Here is an 8,400-nt window from a genome sequence, read left to right on the forward strand (position 1 = left end):
AGCTATAAATTTGCTCCCTTCCTACCGAAAACGTCATCTGCTGGTCCGCTACCATGAGCGTGCGACTGACCTGGAATCTGCATACACTACTTAAAAGGGCAAAATAGAACAAAATAGAAAACAATAAAATGCTGATATACTCATGTCATAGAACTTGATCCTTACATACAACTAATTAAGGTTTTTAGTTGAGATGAAAAAAAGCTAATGGCACGAGAGGGATTCGAACCCACGACCTTCGGCTTGATACACCGCTGCTCTACCACCTGAGCTATCGTGACCTCGATCCACTCGGACATCAACTCTCCATCTCAACCCCACCTTATGAGTTTTCCCTCCTTTTTGAGATGGGTTGAGATGGGGAGTTGATGTCCGAGTGGATCAGGTCACGATAGCTCAGGTGGTAGAGCAGCGGCGTATCAAGCCGAAGGTCGTGGGTTCGAATCCCTCTCGTGCCATTAGCTTTTTTTCATCTCAACTAAAAACCTTAATTAATTGTAATATTTAATTGGTCAAGCGGACCACGAAATTAGTGAACTTACATACAACTTTCAACTTGATCACTTCCCAGTAATCCTCCTCGACGTCTAAAGAGACAGTGGTCCAGTTACCTGCTTTCAGAAAGTGAAAACGATTATAATTAATCTATGTTTTAAGAGTGCTGTCACTGGATAATGTCATGTACTGTCTCATAGTGATATATGTAACTTACAGCGCTTTATAGAGATTGTTGATTTAAAAATAAGTAAAATATAAAAAATACTTAAAACTTTTAACTAGTACCAACCAACAACTTAACTACTACCAATTTCTCTGAATGAAATTTTGTTACAGAATTATTCTTAAAATGATGCTGTGAATTAAGTTAGGCCTAACTATAACACATTATGAATAAATCCGTATATGTACCGAATGCAGTGGTGGTAATTATTAACAATTTAACGGTCTTTCCAGTGGAACAGAAGGATGACAGGAAGACTTCCATGGAGAGGTCCCAACTTCCCAGTATACCAGCCAGGACCTTTGCACAACCCTATGATGGGCATTTTCCGTCAACCACCGCCAGCCCACCTGTCAGAAACCATGTATGTAGCTGAAAGGACTGGGCAGAAGGTAAGATACACATATCCACAAAAAATCCCCTGAATATTAAAAAGTGAGCACTGCAGTCGATGTTTCATCTGGAACATTCACCACTGTGCTTTGTCTTTAAATGAGCCGAGATAAAGTTATTGTGGGCTACAAACACAATATCTGATCTCGTCTCTCTCCCTTCTTCTCTCCTCCACTTATCCACTCTTTCTCTCTCTCTCTCTCTCTCTCTCTCTCTCTCTCTCTCTCTCTCTCTCTCACCCCTCTCCCTCCCTCCCACCCTCTCTCTCTCTCTTGTTCTCACACTTTTTCCTTCCCTCTACACTCGTTTTTTTCTTTACATCGCTTTTTGAAGTTACAAATAATAAAATAGACGAACCTGATTGAGTTGGTTCAAAACCATTCAATAAATTATTTTAATTATTCTACAAACATGTTAATGATTGCAAGTATTTAAGTAATTAAAGAACTTATCCAAATCTACTTTAATTAAACTACTTATCCACAAAGTTTTTATTATGATAAAAAAATTATGTATCAGTAATTATGTTTATTAAAAATATGTGAAAAATAGAAACTTAAAGTGTTTACATCAGATCTTTCAGCTGTGATAATAATCAACTTAATACCACCCAAGTTGGCTCGTCCTAGCAGAAATCAAATCACGGGCAGAATGTTCAATACAGCATTTAACTAATAGTCGAAAACAATTTAAGTTTTTCTCTGTTTACAGTTTTTTCAATTATTAAGTTTTCCCACCCTTACACTTGTTTTCTTTCAACCCTCCTCTCATCCTATCCTGGCGAAAGTGCCCATCGCCTTCTCGCTGGCTTTCGCTGAACATTTCTTCAATCTTTGATCAAATGCAACAAAAATGAACTGCTACAAAGTTTGAAGATATGACTAAGAATGGGCTATAAATATTTTCAATTTAGGTTTACCTATTTTTTTCTGTATACTACTTAAGGTGAATCTGTTCGCCGGCCAAATGCTCAGGTGTGTACGGGATGACCAATGGAACCTGAACGCACTTAGCCTAATCTTAAATGAGTAGATCCTCCCTCTCCTTTATTTTCAAAGTTTAATCTGCTTACTTGTACTTTGGGATCCAAAAATTGTTTAAAATATAAAAAATGCATGGAGGAAAATTGGAATAGGAAAATATTGGTAAAGGTGTAAAAAATACTGGGAGGGACGCACAATAGAAATTTTCCTCCCAAGCGTCGCAAGTATTTTTACGGCTGACTATGAGTTGACTGACGTATTGCGCTGAGTAAGATCGAACAGATTGGATGCTACCAATATTGCACCAACTCATTCAGTGCAGTCTTAGCCATCTGTGATATCTTCTCCACGAATCCACTAACCCAGGCAATACAAGACAAAGTGAAATAAATAAACAAAGAAAAGAAGTCGTTATTGCCTGGATTCCGGCCATCTAGGCACACAAAGTAATGGAGAATGCCGGCCGGGATGTCAAACGAGCAGCAACAATGCCACATGACACTCCCGTGATCCCGGCGGACTCCAAAAATTGTGTAAAAAATTAATGCTTCGAAAATTGGCAGAAACGCTGGGCTTCAATGACTGACAAATAAAAAGGGGAAACTGTCGGTCAAACCGTGTGCCATGGAGAGGATGGATAAAAACAGAGAATAGTGTTGAATCGACTGCGAATAGGCCACACCAGATTGACGCATGGTATCTCCTAATTAACAAAAGCCCACGGAGATATCCCCCATGTGACGCACGAGTAACCGTTAAAAATATACTGATAAATGGCAAATAATTGGCGCCGATCAGAACAATATGTGGCCTTTCTTCGAGGTACTAAAACACAGCAGTAGCGGTAGCAAAAAGTTGATTGCGTTGGTGAAGTGAATAAATGGGTATTATCGCATTTGACGCTTTCCCTCACGTGGTTTTCATATCTGAAATGAATGTATTTATTAGCGTGAGGTTGAGTATGTGTGGGTGGGTTGAGGCGGAAATAGAGTACCCCACAGACTCCCCAAACTATGTTAGGATTTTTCTGTGAGGGTTTTGTGTTCTTGAATTTATTAGCGTGAATGGTTAAAATGGTTGAAAACTTAACCCAAAACCCCCAGTATTATACGGTACGGTCAAAATTCACAACGAAAACAAACCTATAAGACAGTAGTATCCTTTTATAATTCTCCATACCACAAACTCGCGATAACAATAGATAAAATAATTAAAACCCTCACCAATTTCAAACCTACATTCCGTATTAAATTGATAAAACGGTTAAAGAACATAACTATATGTGATATATATACTAATTTATTTACCAATATCCCTGTTAAAGAATTTACTAAACTAATAAAACAAAAAATTACACATCTGTGAAGACAACCATCATTTACAAAAAGTGAACCTACATGCTCTCTCCACCTTCCTCATTTCTACGGACAAGGAAAGTGGATGAATTAAGATCCTTGACGTAGCGAAATATAATGAATAATAAATGGTTAAATTTGATACTTTTGACTGGTGTACAAATTACATGGGTAAATATGAACTTTTCCTACTTCTTAATGGCCTATTGTTTCATAATTTATTGAAGTCGTGAGGAGCGGTCAAGAATGAGGTAGTTTAGAAAAACACTTTTTTTCATTTTTTTGCCGACGTTTCACACAAAACCAATAAGACACCACAAGAATAGCACCACACTTTATGTCCTGAAGATGACCTGAAAAAGGTCGAAACGTCGTAAAAAATGAAACAAGTGTTTTTCTAAACTACCTCATTCGTGACCGCACGATTCAACAAATTATTTGTCTACTTCAACGTCTACACTTGTAAATATTTCAGAATATTTATAGATTTAATATATAGACAATAATTAATTAAAAATTAAAAAATTAACAATAAAAAAATAAACTCTAGATCTTGACAGAGTGGGTTTTTGTGTTGCAAAATTTTCAGGAGGGTAACTTCAAGTGTCTTTGCCTCAGGAGACGTGATTATTTCTTCTTTGTTTTTTATGGCCGTCTGGGATGGTCCTAAGTTATCTGAGTTAGTTATCAGAAAATTCTTGCCTGAACTGTTTTGTCCGAAATTAGGTTGTCCAATTTTTTGTTATAGATCTTCCTTATTATGCTCTCTCCAATTGCTTTTTTATATTGTTCATTCTTTACATTTTTGATCTATTTTCGAATTCACGCTTGCAGAGAACTCGCACGTGGGTGTACACGGGGGGGGGGGGGACTGGCTGAGACGAACCTGTCACACATATGAGATACTCTTCCTTTGTATACCAGAGAGTTCCTCCAATTTCAGGCCCAGGAAACACCATGGCATACAAAGCTCCACAGTCAACGTTTTAATATGAAAAAATAACTAGAGATCTTGACCTCCACATTACGCTTGGTTACCACTTGAAACTTTACTCTCATGGTACTCACAGCCTTATGAGGGCTGTAACTATGGTAAAAAAGTGGTCAACTCGTCGATACGAGCTCGCGGGCGAGGGTTGGTCTGTGTCCTTTCCATTCCATCATACGTAATTCACTAGTCATATGTGGGAGCGCTGATTCCTGAGTTTGTTAATGGAGTTTTGGAAAGATTTATGTAATAATAAGTGTATTTTGGCAATACTTCTATGTACAAATATAAAGTGAACAATTAAAAAATTGTAGAAATTCAATATAGCAGCCTCAGCCCGTGCAAAAGCCAACCGAAAATATGTACATATTACGCACATCATTGAAAAAAGATACCAATTCATATGCCAATGTCCGGAACCAAGTGATCAAGACTATAGACCTTAAAAAAATTCCTTAAAGTTGGCACAGCGTCCTACTCTAAGCTGTCCACATTGTCCTACCTCCGCTGCTATCCCCGAACCAATAGACATAACGAGTGAGTACACACAACACCCAAACAACAGTCGAATACGTCCGAACTGATGGATATCAACATCACTCGAATTAACGCGATGCAGGACCATTTGTGAGAGGTGGTCCGTATACGAAAACAATCCGTTTAGTCTATCTTGCAGCGTAAATGATCGATTTTTGATCATCTGCTTTCAATACTCAAGTTTGGTGGCTGATGTTGGAGGTATGGAAAACTACTACATGGCAGTTATCGAGACTGATGGAATGCGTGAACACTTTTCAGATCAACAACTTGTAAAAGCAAACAATAACACTGCGTTCGCTGTCAATGTTTCATTTTCATTTAATCCAAACCATAGGCGACTCACATTCGCTAAAATAAACAATTCACGTTAAACCGAATGCCGTGCACCCCGACACAGCTCCGCCCGATTTTTTTTAGTGTTTTTTTGCGCAATACAAGTAACCCATTACTTTAAACTAAAATTGTAGATGTCCAAAAAGGACAAAATATGTTCAGCTTGCAGTGCATCTGATTCCTTCCGACAACAGGACCAAACCAACCCCCCCCCCTTTAGGGTAAGCGCGCACGAGCGATTTGTAAATCGTTCTACAATAAATCGCCTGAGGGCAAGTTGCATACATGCACGGACGTTAAAAAAAACCCTCAGCAACATAATTAATATTAATGACTTCCCGTTAGGTTACTACTAAACTAACTGCTTAACAAAATTAAGCGTTTCCCTGCTCTTATATGAAATTATACTATGTTACACATCCACACTACTATAAAAAAAACTTATATCTCGTAATTAAATATACATACAAAATGGAGATTATTCCGTCAGCAGTTACCAGTTAATTACACATAAAACAAAACCAAAATGTTTTAATTAGAAATGTTCACAGTTCATTCTCAAAATCTATGTTGAAAGAAGAATTGATCAAGTTCAAGGCCAAAATTTTATGTAGTAAATATAAAATATAACAATACAAAACGGTTAAGTTAGTAGGGTATATGTTATGGAATTGCCCTTTTTTTTTAAATTTATTAATACATTTTTTTCTGACAATTGTCCATACTACAGATTTATTATTAAAATGGTATAAATGTGTATCATAATAATGGTAATAGTACACATTTTTCAATTTTTCAAACCACATTGTATTTTTGGAATTTAACTGTAAGATGAGAATTTTTATTAGTAAAAAAATTGCACCCTTACATTTCATAACTATTAAATAAAGCTTTGAAGTAAAGGCTAGTAGGTTTAAGAAACCAATAGTGTCTATTATATTGACTTAACTTTTTTAATGAATTTTTATATTTACACAATGGTAGACTATCACAAATCCATATAATCCTGGAATGCACTTTTAAAATTATATCAGATAATTTTAATTACTTTCTTAGATCTAAGAACAGTCTAAAAAAATCGCCTGAGGGTAAGTTGCACGCGCTCACTGGCATTAGGCAATCTTTTGAGCAACACAATTGAATCTTTTCCGATTAGATGGAATCATAGAAAATTAAACATATTCTTGCTCTTATATGAATTGATAATAATTATTATAAGTTACACACCATCTCTGCTACAAAAAATATATTTCTTCTGCATAAAATGCATTAAGAAATTGTTGCCCTCTTGTACAGAGATTATTCCGTCAGCAGAGATTTACAGTTAATTATATATTTTTAAAAAACTGTTTTAATTAGAAATGTCATTGTTTCTTTACTGCCTTTAAAAATCAATTGTATCCAAAAGATATATTTTTAATATGATCAAGTAAGAAGTTAAAAGGGTATATGTATGAATTTTTCTTCAGCTTTACTTAGTTCCTTTTCGCAAGAAAAGGGGCTGCCACACCACTAATAGGACCCGAACCCTTCTGTGGAATAGGAATACACACTATTAACGAATATCTCAGACAGAAGGACAAAAAGAAAATGAGCGAACTTTGGAATTCACTTATTGGACATAGACAATCCAAGAATCTTCTAACCAACTTGGGCAAGAAAGAAATCACAGAATGTGTCAAGGAAGCAGGAATAGACTGCGAATCCTAACAGGATTCCTGACAGGACACTGTAGATTAAATGGACATCTAAAGAAAATTGGAATAATCCAAGATGGCACATGTAGATTCTGCAAAGAAGCAGAAGAGACACCAACACAGGAGCTACACTAGCCCGCAGGAGGAAGTGTTTTGGGATGTACAATGTGACCATAGAAGAACTACAACCACTGAAACCGGGCCTATTAATCAAGTTTCTTGATGAAATAGGACTCACCGATGTGCTTTAGGCAGAGCACAGGGGATACAATAGCTCTTAAAGGGCGCAGTATACCATACCCTGAAATATTACATCTATCTATCTATCTAGTTCCTTTTCTGATTTACTAATTAATTTTCCTGAATTGGTTTTCCCAACATCCTATCTTTTATACAGTATGATGTATACAAATTTTTGATTTTTTCAAACCACATTGTATTTTTGGAATTTACCTATAAGAGGATAATTTTTATTAATATAAAAATTGCACCCTTTATGTTTCAGAAAGATTAAACTATACTTTTAAGTAAAAGCTAGTAGGTTTATGTAGCTTTCGGTTGAGTTAGGGGATGGTTAGTGTCGATAGTTCCAATGTTACATTGAAATCAGTTTTTTAAAGAATTTTTACATTTACTATCTATGTACTATTATAAACTGTCACAAATCCAAATGATTGTGGAATGAACTTGTCATCCTATCAGATAATTTTATTAATTTTCACAGATCACTTAAAACCTCACTTGAATTTAGTGGCATATGTTAATACGTTGCATCCTTCACCATTTAAAAAATACAAGATGGATACTCTTCACAACGAAAATCTTCAACTTTTACAAAATTCATGTCAATTTTTTTTTTTTTTTTAGACAAGCCATTGTTGAAGAAAAAGTAAAGTCAGAAACACCTTAAAATTAATTGTCTGCTCATTCAAGTTTAAAATTGCTTATTTGGAAGATGATTGCACAACATGAAAAATTGCATTGCGGCATTTTTAAAATTGGTGCCTCTTCGAAATCACCAGTGTGTGCTGACTCATTGCTTTGTACAGGCTCTATTATCAGGCGCCTTAGTTTCTTGTATCTCAAGGATTGGCTTTCAGATTAGTTCTTAACAAAATCAACTTTTAACAACTTTTAATCATCAATTAGTAAATCATAAGTAAAATCTGGAGCATTAATTGGCAATACAAGCATATTCATCTGAATATGAAAGTGCTATGTTAATGCTTATTTATACATTTGTAAGGGAAAAAATACATTAACAATTTACCCTTAAATGTGAAAACAATTCATATACTGTAAACAAAAATCTTCCAATAAATATAAACCCTTAGTATTTACAATGTCACGCTTCAATTTGAAATAAATGTTTTATACAATATCCTGGAGG

The sequence above is a fragment of the Cimex lectularius genome, unplaced genomic scaffold, assembly GCF_000648675.2.
Source record: "Cimex lectularius strain Harlan isolate CLEC.00 unplaced genomic scaffold, Clec_2.1 scaffold24, whole genome shotgun sequence".
In the NCBI taxonomy this organism is placed as follows: domain Eukaryota; kingdom Metazoa; phylum Arthropoda; class Insecta; order Hemiptera; family Cimicidae; genus Cimex; species Cimex lectularius.